Source organism: Crocodylus porosus, unplaced genomic scaffold (assembly GCF_001723895.1).
Source record: "Crocodylus porosus isolate Cpor-Errol unplaced genomic scaffold, CroPor_comp1, whole genome shotgun sequence".
In the NCBI taxonomy this organism is placed as follows: domain Eukaryota; kingdom Metazoa; phylum Chordata; order Crocodylia; family Crocodylidae; genus Crocodylus; species Crocodylus porosus.
Window position 1 is genome coordinate 17,936,799 of NW_017728948.1, and position 17,758 is coordinate 17,954,556.

At 43.4% G+C, this 17,758-nt stretch overlaps 1 long non-coding RNA gene across 1 annotated transcript in view; it reads right to left on the reverse strand.

The window, feature by feature from the left end:
• Nucleotides 1-17,758, reverse strand: part of LOC109321908 — a 20,553-nt gene that overhangs the window by 825 nt on the left and 1,970 nt on the right. Inside the window, exon 2 of the long non-coding RNA XR_002104210.1 lies at nucleotides 7,918-7,924. This is a non-coding gene — a long non-coding RNA (uncharacterized LOC109321908). The remainder of the gene's footprint in view (nucleotides 1-7,917; nucleotides 7,925-17,758) is intronic.

Sequence of the window (17,758 nt, forward strand, 5' to 3'; positions counted from 1 at the left end):
CCAGAGGACCAAACCACTCAAAACCTATCAGCTCCTCCTCTACATGTTACAATTATGGTGCAATCCTTGGGGAATGTTGAGCATTTCCCCTACCTAGATAGCCACATTTCCCAAAAAGTAAACAGAGTTGATGATATTCAACACCACATAAAATATGCCAGTGCTTCCTTTCAATGTTTCCAAAATTGTGTCTTTGATGATCAAAACATCATGACCCAAACAAAGCTTCTTATCTACCATTGCCATTGCTACCCTATTGCATGGGTGTGTAACTTGGATGAGAAATTGGAAGTACTTGAAGCTTTGGCATGTTACTATCAGCAATGTCTTCAGAAAATCCTCCAAATCAGTTGGAAGGATAGAAGAACAAGTGTTCTGGCTCAAGCAAATACCGCCAGCAGTGAAGCCATGTTTATATGACACCAGCTCCATTGTCATAAGGATGACAAAACAGGTCTTATACCCCCAGCTCACTTATGGACAATGCTCTAGAGGTGGCCAAAAGAAGAGATTCAAGGGCACCATGAAAGCCAATCTGAAGAAATGCAATTTTAACATCAATACTTTTGAGACTCTGTCACCAAATCATGCTCAGTTGCACTGTGATGTATGACATGGCATCAATCATTTCAAGTTAACTTGCCTCACTACAGAGGCAAATAAATGAGAGACAAAAAGAAAAAGCTATGATCTAACATCACCAGGATCTAGTCCCTCTTCCCAGGACTATTTGTCATGTCTGCAATTGAACTTACAGATTTCAGATCATCTGCAATCACCTATGGACTCAGCAGTGACTTCTCTGTTTACGTTAAGACTGTCATCCTTATATCAAGAGATTGCTGTTACCACCTCAGACAGACCAGAAATAAGTATTTGCAGAATCCTGGTTTGGGATTATGAGAAGAGGCAACAGTGGCTGTGTCTACATGAGAGGATGACTGCACAGTTGTTGCTATGCAGTCATTTATATAGTTGTAAAAACAAATACTAAAGTACCATCAAATAATGCTGTTTTGTGACACTTACTTGCAGTGTTGGACTACTGCAGTCAGTCTCTCATGTAGACATGGCCAGAAGGCAGAACAGACAAGCACAATGTGGGAGTAGAAACAGTGAAGGGTAAAGTAACAGTAAAATGAGCAGGTGTTTGGCATAAGAGAAGCCACAGCTCACCACCAACCTAAGCACTGTTAAATGGCAAGTATACATTTTACAAGCCATTTAACAGATTCATTGCACATTAACAAATAGTGATCCAAGTGCCTAGAATCTTAAGAATGTAACTAATGGCTTTTATCTGCCACAACCCAGGAAAAGCAATAATGGGAGCAGTTAAGAAATTGCTTTGACAAAAACCAGGTTCAAGCAGTTGGGGTCAAGGAGTCTGGGAAAGGAAAAAATATATTAATAGATTATTGGGAGTTTGAGTTATAGTGTGAAGGTTTAGGCCTGAGTTTAGTAATTTGGTGGTCTGACAGGACTAAGGGATGGTGGAAGTTCCATAAGTCCCAGGAGCAGGGCAGAGCCAGAGCCAGAGCAGGCTCAGGGCCTGGGAGCCAGTCCAGCACAGTAGGCTTGGGCTAAAAGGCCCTGCAAGAGCAGTGGCATGAAGGCTGAAAAGGCCAAGACCCCTACAAGGGAGATTGGTTGAACAGTAATATCTGCAAGACTGGGGGGTGAGGGTAAGAGACCACAGAATTAGCTCTTAAGGTGATTAGGGCCCAGGGAGCACAGATTGGGCAAAAAGCTCACCTAGCGCTTGAGGGGCAAGATTGAGACCAATGTGGGAGAGACCTGCTGGCTGCCAGATAGATGAAGGATCATTTGGAGAATATCGGGCAGCCTCCCTTTTTTATAAATTAACCAACTAAATCAAGGTATGGCAGACAAGAGAAAACGGGAGGGTACCCATACAACCAAAGTGGGGCAGGTGCCACGTGGCCACCAGGGGGCATCAAGGCCACCCTTGGAGCCTGGCACATGCTACATGAATTCATCCTGTTTTCAAAATATAGGCACAAAGGGCCAGATTTTCAAAGGTATCTAAAATGGAGGCATGCTAAGACATCATTTCTGGCAAATGTGATTAGACTGTATCACTGAGTATCAAAACTACAGCTTGGTAAACAAGAATTTTCCAACAGAAGAAATTTAATTGGGAAAATGCTGATTTAATGGAATCAAAATCACTGTGTGGGGCCAGTGGATACTGGCAGAAGACCAGACTGCCCTGTGCTGCCTGCATGGTTGACTCAGGAACTGCCAACCTCCTCTGACTGTTGTCCTGTAGAAAGGCTCCTTGGTTCCCTGGCCCTCTTCCAAGGTTGACTCCTTGGCCTGGCTGGCATCTAGGTCTACCATCTGCCCAGACTCTCTGGATGCCTATCTACCCAGCTTCCCAGGCCACCACTTGTAAGCAGACAGTGAGGTTTCCCAGATCCTCAGTGGGTTACCCCACATCCTGGCCATCCCCTTGCTGGCCTACATGGTGGGGGATGTAGGAGGTGGCGGTACAAGGGGAGGCAGAGAGGGGACTTCCAGGCTGGCCAGCTCCCCATTCTCTTATTTACAGTAAATTATTTTAGTTTACACTATACTAATTAAAATTCAAAACCACATATTCCTAAATCAATTACTAAGTCAAATGTCAATTACTATCTGGACTAAGAACTGCAAATGACCAGTTGGCATGCCATTTCAGCAAAACAAGTACAAATTAACACATTATACCATGACAGAATCATCTAAATGTTTGATTTTACTGTTCAATTATAGTAATGTGTAATCTAAGAGAAAACACATACAAATCATAACTTTAGAATGAATAAAACGTCTCTCAACATTTCAAGTTATTTTGAAAGGTAGAATTAAAAGTTTTGAGTTGCAGCCCAATCTATACAAAGCCTTAACATTCAGCGGTATCTCTGCCAAGAAATTATTTTCTTTCAGTATTCAGATTATTTTCATTATAAATTCTTCTCTTTCTTGTAAAACCAGATCTCAGGTACAATCAGGCTCAAGTGCCAGAGAAATTACTCCTCCATTTAACTAATTAACACAGGTTTCATTTTTACGTTTCCTGATGGACTCCCTAAAATGTAACACTTTCTAAATACAGCTGAGTGTATGGTAAGACAGATAATCAAGTGATACCGCATCTCAGCTTTCAGATGTGTTCATGAGAAGCAAATAATAGTTGAGGAAATAATTTGTGTTAATATAAATCTTTCTTCTGGTTGATCAGTTTATTAATTGATTAAACTAAATGCTTTACGAGGAAACTGCTGCACTAAAATTCACAGAAAAATAGGACTGCAAAGGACTTCAGGAGGTTATATAGTCCGCCCCCTGCTCAAGGTAGGATTGTTTTTATATAAGCCATCCCAGACAATTATGTCTCATCTTCTCTTTAAAACTTCCAGTGAAGACTCCCCTCTGGATACTCTGTTCCATATTTTAGCCACCCTAATAGATAGAGAGTTTTTCCAAATAACTAACCTAAAATTCCCTTATTGAATTTAAATCTCTGCTGCTAGCATTATTTCTGTTTTCTAATTGATTGCCATCTCACATAAAATGCATTAACATTATTATGTAGAAGAACCAAGAACCCAAGCATATCCCATGGGTACAGAGGCAGGTTTCCTCTTGCTTGTTCTCCTTCTGGCCTTTCAACTCCTGTGTTCTTGTCTTCCCAGTTTCAGCAAAAGAAATGGAGAGTACACTTTGTACCCTCTTCAATAGCCTGATAGTACATTCTTCTAAGAACTGAGAGATCTGGCTGTGGAAACTGATGTCACTTTTATTCTGGGCAAAAGTGCAAACCATGAAGTTATTGGACAAAAGGTGAGTGCTATTATTAATTGCCTGTCCTCACAAACTCAGTGTGTGGCAATCTCGAGCACAACAAGGTCTTGTGAATTGCTAGTGGACACAGGCACATGAGAAATAGGTTGAGAGTTCAGACACAACAATACCGTGGGTGCGTCTAGACAAGATGCTAAATGCGCAGTAGACTAATTCTACTGCATGTCACAGTGAAAGCCGTGCCATTGCACTAACACACAGTAGAATTAGTCTACTGTGCGTTAGTGTCACTTAAAAGTGTCACTAGTGTGCCAGCACTACTGTAGGAGCAGTAACCATGGCACATTAATGCATGTGTAAATATGCCCAGTACTTTGTAGTGATTTGCCTCTATGCACATTTCTAAATCTACTTTTAGAGGCATGTACCATTCTCCATAGAGAGCACCTGGGTGCATAAACCATAATGGCTTAGGCATTTCCAAAACCCACTGACTTTCCAGAGATCCTAGATACCTAACCAAGTCATTTTGAATATTCTTCCTGGGGCAGGTGCTCTAAAAGTTAGGTATTAGGCCATATAAGTTTAAGAACATACTGAGGTCACTTGCATATTGGCCATGTTTCAGTGCTTTCTTGACTTAAGCAAGTTTTTAAGTGAGTTCCTAAGTCTGTCATAACCAAAACTTTTTTATGTTCAGTTGATATGATCTTTGTAAAATCTCAAAGACAAGACACTGCACCCGCTGGGCTTTGATCATCCGGTCACGTGCTGCCCGGCTTTGGATGTATAGGGCTGTCTGTTGCTCCATCCCTGTGGTCTTGCTGAACGGATGTCCCGCCTCGGGGTAGTCTCTTCCCCAATCTCACCTGCCACAACTTTGTTTGTTCCTTCAGTGGTGGGATCCAACTACTGGGGCTCACACGCGTCTGGGACCCTACACCTCGCCCTGATACCCAGCTTCAGTGAGTCACTGATGTCTCTCAGCCAGACCCCTGACTATTGGTGTTCTGGGCTGTCCTGTGGAGATGTATTAGGTCTAACCCAACCCCCAAAATCTGAGTTTTACCTTTATGGGTCTACAAGGTTATCTCGATTCCCTCTAAGACAAAACCCTTCCTCTGATTGAGCCAACCCTGGGGTTCTATGTGACAGGCCTCCCAACCCCTCCAAAAGTGGGAAGCAGAAAGAAACAAAAGAAGGAACACTATTAATACCAGTAGGCTCCTGACTACACAAAATGGGCTAGCCTGACCCTGAGAGTTTCTAGTGGGCACTGTCCTGAGTACGCATATGCCTGGCGGTTATCACTTTCTCCCTTCCATACTGCGGACACCCTGCATGTTAGCTGGACCCTTGGTGGTCCCTCTAGTTGTGCCTACTCTGTGTCCCCCGCCGGGCAGCTCTATGCAGCTGGAGCTTGTCTTCTGCAGGCCCTCCCGCTGCTTAGGCTCTCCGTTCCCCGCCTGGGTTTGCTACTGGAGCCTTTCTGAACCCACACCGATCCCACCTGGCTCAACGCCTTGAGTTCCGTCACTCTCCCCTCTTCCTCGGGGGCAATCCCTGTTGTCAACTTCTTCCTCCTGATTTCTTGGATCCTCTCCCTCGAATCCTCCATCTGAGTGAGATGCATCTGCCTCCTCTCTTTCTGTTTCATCGCTGGCATCTTCCCTACGACAGGCTTCAAGGCAGACTTCTGCCCTGTGAGAGGCAGTCCTGCCTCCTCTTACCCCTAATTGGGGTCTCCTTTTACCCCTAACTGGGGTTCCAGAGATACCTTCCCTATTGACACTCCTTCTGGCCTTCTCCTCACTCCTTCGCCTGCAATGCCTCTTATCGATCCATGCCGACGCCTCCCACTCCTCTCCACAGCTGGCCACAGTTTTAAAAAAACGCGACTAACGAGCCGTGTGGGTCCCACTGCCACTTCCGGTTTTGTTGTGGAGCCGGCTGCAGGAAAGGGATTCTCCATTTTTTTCTCTCTCTCCTTGCCTTCCCTGTTACGTTCTGGGCCGCAGGGTCCCCGCTTGGCCCCTCGGGGTCTATTCCCTATATACTCCCTGTGACAGACACTTTGTGGTAATTCATTTATGGTGAAGCAATCTTATCCAATTTAGTGAGAACTGATTCACTGCCCATCGCTTTTAGGTAATAGTAATAAAATGCAGTACTTTACACTTTTCATTATATTGGTTTGTGGCAGCTGAAAAGTATGTCTGTGTGATAAAAGTGCTTGCTGAAGGCTCTATGAAGATTAGACCAAGTGTTTTTCTGTATTTGTTTAGATATTAAGCTATCAGTTGTTGCTAAAAGCCTAATTATAGTTTAAGATGTAGTGAAGCCTTGTATAAAGTAAGGCCTAGTAAATTTAGCAAAGCCTGGAAGTAGTAAGGCCCTGTGACCCAGTTAAAATGACCTTATCAAAGGAATGCAAGGCTTGTATTGCTATTGGTCAGTCTAAGGACAGTTGAAGAAAAAGGAATCTAAGTGGTCGTATGTTACCACTGTCCTTCAGAAGCTATAAATTAACTGAAATATCTGGAAACTATTCAGAAGGAAGATGCAGCTCTGTGAAAAGCATTAGTTAGCTGTTGCCTGGATCAGTGGCCCCGTGGACCTCAAGGAGCCCAAGAACTGCATTCCAGGGTCTTTCCCGGCACCCCTCAGACAGCATTGCTTGGGGATGCCTGAGCTCGCTGAACTTTGTGGAAAGAGGAACTTGCTGTGTATCAGGCATCAGAGGGACTGCTGATAAGTTACTGAAGTGAATTGCTTTTGTCTGTCATCATTTGTCTTGTTATTATGCGTATTTTTGGTTTTTTTAAGTCAATAAATCTTTCTTACCTGTCTATCCCACACCACACTGTCAATCTAAACCCTCCGCAGGCAGCTGGGACATTGGTTGAGTGTGCAAATGCAAATTTTCATATACTGTTCCTACAAGTTCTTCCCTTGCAGAAAGAAAAAAATCTGTTGAACTGAATGGAGAATTCTGTCTTCTTGCATGTTTTTTTTTAACCAGACTACAGCACTTAATTCAAGAATTTCCTTGTGAGCACTTAATGTGTTGTAAATCCAATGTCTGTATTTAGTCCATGATTTTTGGAGGGGTTTTCCTGCTGTACTGCAGCAATTCTTCACCTGGTATCTGGGTGGCTCTTCAAAAGTGTGATCTATCTTACTGGAGGAGCATCTTTGTTGAGTGAAAGCCTTTGTGAGATTTGTGAGGTGATGGTGCTGGGTGTTTATCTTTGAATACTCCAGGATCAACATTTCCTTTTTAGACACAATGGTCACACTATCCAGAATGATAAAATACAGACCACGATATACAAGAAACCCACAGACCTACATACATATCTGCACAGAACCAGCAGTCACCCTAAACACACCAAGAAAGCTGTAATATACAGCCAAGCCCTCAGATACCACTGGATCTGCACTGAGAACACCTGGGATCATCATTTCACAAAGCGTTTCACTCAACAAGGGCACTTCTCCAGAGAGAGAGAGATCACACTTTGGAAAGAGCCACTTGGGTACCACGTGAAGAACTGCTGCAGTACAGAAGGAAAACCCCCATGAATCACGCTCCACAAACTGCAATAAAATCAGAACCTCTCAGATTTGATCTGCTCTTATGAAGCCAGAAGACTTTTCATTGTCAGACAGTAGTGCCCAAATATCTGCAATAAGTACTTACCAGCAAATTATATTTTCTCTGTGTCTAAGGCATACTAAGGTTAGAGCTTTCTTTTTTGAAAGCTAAAGTCCTAGAAGTCTCTGGGCAGGGGATAAAAAGCATTAGTGCTTTGTTTTAGAAAATGCTTTTCTGAAGTTCATGACTGTGAAGTACCACATTGTTAGTTCAGATAAGTTATTTAAAGAGCACCTTGCTGGCCTGGATTGATCTACATCAAAGACTCTGTGCCGAGGTCAGCTTTCAATTCTCACCCCTGGTTCTTTTCTTTTCCTCCTCCTTTTCCTCCCTCTTCCCCAGAATGATAATGTAAGAGATCTCTTAGCTGGAATTACAGAACTACAGAACGTCTGTTGCCTTTTGGCATTTTAGGACTTGATCCTCCACATTTTGTACAATTAAGTGACTCATTATCTGTAACAGGGATTTTAATGCATATGAAAGAACGCAGGAAATGCAATCATTCCTTTAAGTAGTGAAGTACAATGTTGACATAGCAAATGTGTGTGTGTGTGTGTAATTTCAGACAATAATGTTATAGATCACAGTGAAGAGATGATGGACACATATCAGCGGCATCCTGAAGCTAGAATTTGTTATAGCATGTAATATATAGTGATATTGCTAAATTCTCCATAATCACTATGATAAATAATTACCAACAGCTTTTAAGCAGAAGTCTCTTAAAAAAATTAATGAGGATTTTCTCTTAAAAATAACATCATGATATAGCTCGTTTTCCAGTTTCGCAAACCACTTCAAACACAGGTTGAACTTTAATTTCATGAGTAAGGGTGTTGTTAGATCTGGGTTGTGGACAAGCTCTTAACTGGGGAAGGGCCTTCAAAACATTTAACCAGACTTTTTGAACTCTGAGAGTTATGGCATATTCTGCAAATTTATCCACAAACAAAACTTAATCATGTTAAGTTGGAATCATGTTATGGCAGTCTCACACTAACCACACCAGCATACTTGAAGAGTCATGATGAACTACTTTTCACTAGAACCCTCGAGCTTAAACTAAAGAGAATCCCCCTTAACTATATTTTTACATCCAAATAAAGACCCCTCATTCTTGATTTTCAAGAGAAAGCATATTAGAGAAAATGGTAAGATACCGTGCTTGTGTAAAAATCTTTTGATTGTAAAAAAACCCAATAGAATGCTTCTGAACTGACAAATGTGATTACCATATTAATCACATTTAGCATAATATTATCATCTCACTTTGTCTAATTTATAAAAAACCATGAGACAAAGCTGGAGGGATGAAATTAAGCAATTTCTCTTGGCAACCTGAATGCTTTACTTATCTTTATGTTGCAACAACATCAGAAGTCTGCACAATGCCAGCAGGCTCCTCAAATTGGTGAGAATCACTATAAAAAGTATTATGGGATGATTTAATTGATCTATGATGTCAGTGGGATAAAAATGAAATAGAAAATGCTTCCTGATAATGGATTTAGCATTAGGGACATTTCCATCGCACTGAGCAGGATTTAGAGTAAAACTCTTTTACGGTTGTCATCCTCTAGCAGTCAAGGGTAAACTGTGATCATCAAAAACGTCATGAATAGTCATGAAAAACGATGACTAAAAAACTAAGGCCTAGAATCAAAGGGAGGATTATTTTTCCAGTTGATTTTACATTTACAACATTTTGGATAAAAAATAAAATTAAGGATCTGAATGATCAATAAAAACACTACCTCTAGTGTCACAGCCAAATTCACACCAGGGTAAAAAAAATAAATAAAAGAATGTCACAAAAGTCTTGTTCAGTCAAATCTGCTCGAAGTCAGTGACAGCTGAGGAAATCATTTCCTTGTTTAGTTCAACTACTCGCAAACTCCACCAGGATTTCAGATGTTGCTGGATACAGAGAACATCAGCAAACAACTATAAATATTTCAACAGTGGGATTGAGAGGGATTATTTCTCTCAATCCACCCCTTAAAAATCTGTTTTGGAGAGGGAAAAAAAACAACCCCTCATCAGTGTCCACAGATACTTTTTGGCAAGTAAGCAAATCACCATCTTGATTCCACTTGTAGGATCTTGAATCCATCTATCAAGGAGACCACATTACTTTATAAGGGTGCCTATGAAAGCCAAAACTGTAGCTTCAACCAAACTAATTCAGTCCATTTCCTATCATCACTTGGACTTTGGGTAACTTCTTCTTTGCCTTCATAAAATTCCCTATCAAAATCATATCAATATTATTTTAGTGGATGTGCCATATATCCCTATAATGCCTCAAAATGTTTAATCTCTTGCAGGCTCATTACACCTCTATAAAATAAAATGTGTTTTAGGTTAGGAGATAAAGTTGTCAGCAAAAAGTGAAATAGTAAGAGGCTAGGAAAATATAAACCTGTTTTTAATAAAGTCTAGTAATAAAAACAAAACCAGAATATAGACTTGCTTAATTATTGAGATAAATGCCTGGTTGCTGCCAAGATCACGTATGATGCAGTTGCAAAGAGACAAAATGATAGTATCCTCCATGGGAAAAAAACCCATCTTCCTAAAGGGTCTCTTGTCCCTCTTGGTCTAAACCAATAAGGAATAATTTGTGCACCCAGACTGTGTGATGCAGTACCAGGAGATCCGGATGTCTCCTTAACAGTTCTGGGAACTAAATGCAAAATGACAATTTAGATGCAGCTGCTTAAGAAATTGAACACATTGGAGGGTCATACATTACTTAGGTAGGCTTTGGGCTTCAGCACTCCAGTACTGTTTCATATCCCCACTCCAATCAGACAGACACCCCAGGAATGTTACCTAATTGATTAATTACAACATTTGGAGATCTTGATATCTGGTAAGGATGGCCTGCTTCACACATTTTTTGGACAGAGGGAAGAAGCACTGGAAGAAACTTGATGGATAGTCTGATTATCTCTGAAACAAGCCATTGTCTGCTTTATATTTTTACATGTCACTTTTTGAATAAATATTTCATGCTGTCAGTATTTCTGTTTGCCTACAAAGATTTGCTCTCATTGAAGGGCATTTTGCAGCCTCAGGACAGGTGTTTGAAGTTTAACATGTAAGCCAGTTCCCCAAAATATTTTCCAATACAACCCCATTTTAACACTTGAAAAGTCACAGGACTCTAGATGCCAATGAAAACAAAACAGCAACAGGAATAAAGCAGCCTAATAATAAAATTCAGTATATAATTATTAAAGTTTGCATACATATAATACAGCATATAAATAAGGAAATCTATGTTTTTAGAGTACTTTTGTAAAGGTGTGGTTGGGTGTGTATGGTGGGGAGTGTGGGGGGTTTGTGAGTTGGTGTGGCTGTGCGTGTGAGGGGCAATAGAGTATGTTGGGGGTGTATATGGGGAGGGGCTGTGGGGGCATGGTATGGGTGTATGGGGTTTGTGAGGGGGTGTGGCTGTGTGTGTGGGGGACGTGGGGTATGTTGGGGTGTATATATGGTGGCATTATGGAGGCAGGGTATGGGTGTGTGTGGCGTGAGGGGGGTGGGGACCCCCCACACGCTCCCCCTCATGGTGGACAGACCCTGCTGGCAGCAGGAGTAGCACTAGTAGCAGCAGGTGGTGGGCGCTTGGAGCACTCATGGCCCATGTAGGTGCTGCCCCCCGGTGGCACACAGCTCTGGCTAGTGCTGTACATGGTGGCAAGGAGCATAGCCAGTCTGGCCCGCCTCTATCGCATGGGGCTTCCTGCAGCACATGTGCAGCCCCTGGCACTTGTGTGCCACCAGGGGAAGCCCTGTGCGATGGAGCCAGCTGCCTTCCCTGTCCCCTCCTGTGCAGGACCCGGGACTCCTCTGGAAGCGGAGGGGAGGCCTGCCCCATGCTTCTAGGTAGAGCCCCGGGACCTGCACAGCACGGGATGGATAAGGCAACTGGCCCCATCACATGGGGCTTCCCCCAGTGGCACGCGAGTGCTTGGAGCTGCATGTGTGCTGTGTGGAGCCCTGTGCAATAGAAGTGGGCCAGCCTGGCTATGCTCCTTGCCACCATATACAGCGCTGATGTGAACTATGTGCCGCCAGCCAGCAACACCTGCATGGACCACAAATGCCCTGAGCACTCGCTGTCTGCTGCTGCTGCTGCTGCTGCTGCTGCTATTGCTGCTGCAGCCAGCAGTGGGGGCTGTGCGCCATGAGAGGGAGTGTGTGGTGGGCCCCCACAGCCCCAACCTTGCCCATCAAGCTCTGTGCTCCTACTGCCCCCCGGGCACTGGCTCCATGCTCCCACCCAGCTGCAGCTCTCCCCAGCCCTACCACTTCACTACCTGGTGCCTGGAGCAAGCAGGATGGTAGGAAAGCTGAGCAGGTCCAACAACAGCGGCAGCAGCATCCCTGCCCAGAAGCTGCAGGCTGGCTGGGCCAGGCCCTTCTGCACATGAGGTCACCATGGGAGTGAGGCGTATGGGCTGAGGGGTACAACTAGTTGGCAGGCATCCATAGGTTGGATGAAATTGCCTGGCAGGCCATATTTTGCCTACTCCTGGATTAAAGTAATTTTATTTCTTGTGACCCCATCTGCTGTTTCTGTGACCCCATTTGGGGTCATGACCTACAGTTTGGGAACCGCTTGTAAGCCTTTGGTTCAAATTGGGGTGAAATAATCAGAAGTGTTTAAAAAAAGGCCAACTATATCTCTGATTGCTTTCTTTTCTCTAATGTAAGGGATATAAGAGAGCCTACTGCTTCATGAATATGTACAATTCTTTACATAAAAAGACAGACATGTGTAATTTTTTCAAAGTACAAACAGTGAGTGGGAGAGAATCACACAACTTAATAATTGTAATTACAGTTTTTCCACTCTGACTAAAGACATTTTGGAACATAACAACCCCCCCAATTTGTGAGAATTAGCAGCAGAGACATATATTATAAAAAAAAATGAAAAAGCTAGCTGGTGCAAAATAGACAAGTCTTTCTGCTTGACAGTACTTGTCACTATAACACTGCCCCACTTCTGCACTCTGTACACTGGCCTCTAATGCTTGGGAGGTCCAATTCAAGGGCATTGTCTTGATATTCAAAATCCTCCATGGGAAAAAACCCATCTTCCTAAAGGGTCTCTTGTCCCTCTTGGTCTAAACCAATAAGGAATAATTTGTGCACCCAGACTGTGTGACTCAGTACCAGGAGACCTGGATGTCTCCTTAACAGTTCTGGGAACTAAATGGAAAATTATTTTCTTCAACTCAGCTGTCCCACAGTGATTTATTTATTTCAGGTCTGATCTAACTCCACAGCATATTAGTCCACAGAAGGATTTCAGTGGCTATGAATGACAGGTGGATCTGGCACTTACCCAATAAATAAACACACCATTAATTAGCAAATTATGAACAATTTATTTTCTCCTACCTACCACTAAAGAACAATGAGAGAATGACCCAGTTTTTATCCAGCAAGTAAACAGACTAATCTAAACAAGCTATTTTCTCCTTCTTATTGCTAAGGATGGGCCTAGGGAGTGATTACTTCAGTTTTGAAACATGAGAGGTGCTCTGATACTGTTCTCATGAGCACAGTGCAAGAACCTGAATAAATTACACATGTATATAACATGAGCTTGATTCTCTTATTGCTTCCAAGAATTATACGGAAAGACATCATTATAGAAAAGGATAAAATTGAACCCAATCCACTAAAACCCTGAGCCTGTGGAAATCAATAAAGTTTGCATTTAACTCCTATGAAATGATCTAGTGAGTTTACAAAGAAAAAAAACCCTCTTCCCGCCTCTCCCCTCCTTTTACCTTATGAGTAGAGAGTAACAGGACAACACGTATATATGGCTTCCTCACTTTTCATGAATTCTAGACAATTGGGCATGACCTAAATTGCTCTTCTTTGCTTGTTAGAAAGAAGCCAATTTAAGTATAGGCAATGTTTTGGGGAAACAGACGCATAATAAAGATGAAAGCTAGCCTTCTAGTAATAAAGATGTCTAATCTCTCTTGTTTGGTAGCATGCATTCATGAGAACCCTTATGCTGATTGTGACAGTAATTTCATTGACCTGTGGTAGCCTGACAAAACATCCAGGATTTCATGAGCATTGTAGCAGGTACCAACTACCACAGGAGGCCATATGGTGGAAATAAACCACTCAACATAGAGAAGCGAAAGAAAAATCACCTATGTTAATTTGATCGACCTGTCAGAAAAGCGGCTTTCAGGGTTCACATGAGGTAGGACTGAGATATCCTCTAATCTCACACTGGATATTACTTTTTACTTAATTTACCTCCTGTAGTTTCACAGAGGTCATGTAGTCCAGCCCTGTGTCTGAGGCAGGATCATCCCTGGCCAACCCATCCTATACAAATCCATAGTAGAACCACTTAGCAAACCTACAGTCAACCCTGACACAAGACATAGCACCCTAACCTGCCACAGGCAAAGCAGGGGGACCATGACAGTAAATGCCCTGATTGTGTAAAAGGTGGTTAATGTATGCTCAAGAGATCCCAGGAAGAAAATTTCCTCCCTTCCCCACCCCCTACAGAGGAAGACAAAAACTCCCACATTGCATACCAGTCAGACTGTTGGGTAAAATTCCCTCCTGACCCCAAATATAACAATTGGTCTGAACCTGAGCAGAGGGGCAAGACTCTTTAGTCATGAACCTCTGACTTTTAAGTCCCAGCAGAAGCACTGGCACACCCCAGTCAAAATCCCCAGCTTTGGCTTCAATCAATGCCTCTGAGGAAGGCTTAAAAAAACCACGAAGCAGCAAGGGGAGGCAGCAGCATGGATCATGAGTATATGGGGGATCTCAGGAAGAGGAATGTCACCTGAAATGCATAAACTTTAGATAAGTCCATCATCTTAGGGCCCACCCCCAGCAAAAATAAAAGTTGGTGCCTACTGGTGGCAGCATTCCCACCCAGCCCTATGTGGCAACCAGCAAAGCCCAGAAGCATGGGAAATACCCATGGTAGAACATAGGCACAGCAATGCCTAGATCATCACTGACCAACCTCTTCTTCATAGATTTCATAGACATTAGGGTTGGAAGGGACCTTGGAAGATCATCGAGCCCCCTGCCCCAGTGATGAGAGAGCCCATAGTTTCCCCAGGCCATCTAATCCATGTTCTAATAGTGAAGAAGTTTTTCCTGATATTGAATCTAAACCTACTTTGCTGCAACTTCAAGCCATTGGTCTGTGTCTTACTCTCTGTAGCAACAAGGAAAAGGTGGTTGCCCTCTTCTTTATGGTAGCCCTTCAGGTATTTGAAGACTGTTTTCATGTGCTGTAGTGTTTTTTTTCTGCAAGCTGAACATGCCTAGTTCCTTCAGCCCCTCCTCATTTGACTTGCATTCAAAGCCTTTTGCCATCTTAATCACCCACCTCTGGACCCTAACTCCATGTCCTTTAAAAAATGTGGAGCCCAAAATGTCACATGGTAATCTCAATGAGACCTAACCAGTTCTGAATAGAGAGGCATTATCAACTCCCATGTCTTGCATCTAATGCGTCCATTGATGCATCCTAAAACTGCATTTTTTGTGCAGCTGCATCACATTACATTGTATTGAATCTGTGATCTACGAGGTCTTCCAGATCCTCCTCCACAGTCCAGCCAGGTGTCACCCATTTTGTATTTGCGTTTTTGATTCTCTTTCCTGAGGTGTAGCACCTTGCATTTGCACCGTTGAACTTCATCCTGACTGGAAAGCTGGGCTGAAGCTATCTGTCTGAATTGCACTCCTATCCTCCCATGTGTTCACTATCCTTCCAAGATTCATGTCATCTTTAAACTTGTTCATGAAGCTTTTTATGCCAGCATCCAAATCATTAATAAACATGTTGAACAGCGATGGGCCCAGGACAGACCTCTGTATGACTCAAATTTCTCCAATTTGTTCATGACAGGGTCATGTAGGACCTTGTCAAAAGCCTTGCTGAAGTTGAGATACATTATATCAGAAGCATTTCCTTCATCTACCCAAGCAGGTACTTTGTCAAAGAAGGAGATCAAATTTGTTTGACCCAATTTGTTCGTAGTAAATCCATGCTGGCTACTTGTGAGCATTCTTTTCTCTTCCAGATGCCTGCAAATAATTTTTCTTAGGATATTTTCTAGCAACATCCTGGTATTGAGATGAGCTAACTGGTCTGTAGTTCCCTGGGTCCTTCTTTTTGTCTTTTTTTTAAAAGAGAGACACTAGTTGGCCCTTTCGCAGTCCTTTGGTACATCATCCATCTCCCACAACTTTATAAAGATCAATACCTCTGCCAGCTCCTTCAGTACCTTGGGATTAAATTCACCAGGCCCCCTGTCTTGAATTTATTCAGACCCATCAAAAACTCTCCCTCAGCTTCTCCTCTTCTTTATCCAAATAATCATTATTAGGTATCTGGCTACAGCTTAATTTATTTGTGAAGACTGGAGCAATGTAGGTGTTGAGTAGCTCTGCCATCTTTGTATCATCCGTTAAGAATTCCCTGATCTCTTAACAGTGGATCTACAGCTTCTTTGCTCGTTCTTTTCTGGCCAACTTACTTCTAGAACCTCTCCTTATTGTCTTTAATCTCCCTCATCAGGAACAGCTAATTTTTTACCTTTTCCTTTTTATTTAATGTTGTCCCTGATTTTGTCCCTGCAGGTTCCTGCTATTTCATAGTACACTTCCTCAGGACATGTCTATTTTTCCATTGCCTGTATGCTTTCCTTTTATACTTAAGGCATTTTAGAAGCTCCTTGTGCTGCCCCATGGTTTCTTGCCATTCTTTTTGTGTTTCCATTGTGTCAGGACAGTTTATTGTTGGGCTTCCAATGCTGTGCCCTTTAGAAGCTCCCAGCCCTCCTGGGCACCCTTACTCCTCAGTCTTTCTTCCCATGGCACCATGCGTATGAACTCCTTGAGTCAAATGAAATCAACCTTTTTCAAAAATAGCGTCCTAGTTTTGGTGACCCCATGCTTTCCCTGCCTCAGGACCTGGAATTCTCTCATATTGTGATCACTTCCTCTGTCACAGGGCACTAAAGTGCCTGCTCCTTTAAGGGCTGAAACTGCCTAAGGAAAGAGCCCTAGCAGTCATTCAGGAACCCCTCAGTTGCAAGTTACCATGGCAGCAGGAATGAGGGAATTAGCCCACACCTACAGGTGGTCAGCTGACTGGAAGAGGCAGGGCCAGGGCTGGGAATCAGGGGGTCAGTTTTGTGCCAGCAGCCAAGGGGGAAAGAGCTCTCCTAGAGGAAGCTAAGTGAAGAGGCTTGATGGCCCATCTCCTGCTTCTGGTAAGATTAAAGGACTTCAGGAACTCACCAGACCCTGGCCTACAAGGCATATAGTGCTGGGAGAAGGGTGATTCATTTAAGAGGGACAGAGCACACCCTGAGTTGCTTGCACTATGTTATAGCCCAGGGGCTCATACTTTGATTTCTGTTTGTAGACCGGAGGACCGGGTTGAGGCTATTAGGGAAAGAGGAGGCCTCACTGGGGACCCACTACAGTGCACAGACCCAAGCGCCAGTGTGGGCACAGTGTCCAGGGTGCACAGACCCCAGCGCCAGTCTGGGTGCAGTGACAAAGGGGGCTGTGGAGAGCCCAGCGCTGAGGGGCACAGAAACAGAAAGACAGGGCTGCAGAGAGCCCCGTGATGACCAGAGGCCAAGTGAAACAAAGGCCTCAGAGGAACGCTGTGTAAATGCCATCTGTGAGGTTTGGGGCATGGTAAAGGGGCGGTTTGCAGCCACGCATCCAGCCCATACGGCTGAGGGTGTTCTGAGAGGCATCCATTTTTGAGTGGGACCCAAAAGGGGTCCGAGAGCCCACAGGGTTCAGTGGGGTCCATTTGGATCATGCCCAGCAATACAAACTCAAGGGCAGCCTCCCCATCTGTTCTAGTTACAGAAAGACGTAGCAGACAAGAAAGATGTTGCCCGTTGGGCAGGATTGGCATAGTCAAGAAACCCTATGGTATCGTGGCCATCCCTGGGGACCCCATTCTGTGACATCCTCCCAAGTTGCCCATCACCTTCAGATCCTCATCACCTTCAGATCCTCCACCAATTCTTCCCTATTGGTCAGGACAAGATCCAAGATAGATGATCCCCTAGTTGTATCCTCCATCTTTTGGAACAGAAAGTTGTCTCTCATGCAAGTTAAGAACCAACTTGACATTTTATGTTTGGCTGCATTGTTCTTCTAGCAGATGTTTGGAAAATTGAAGTCTCCCATCACTACCATTCCATAACTTTTTAATAGATTTGTCATCTA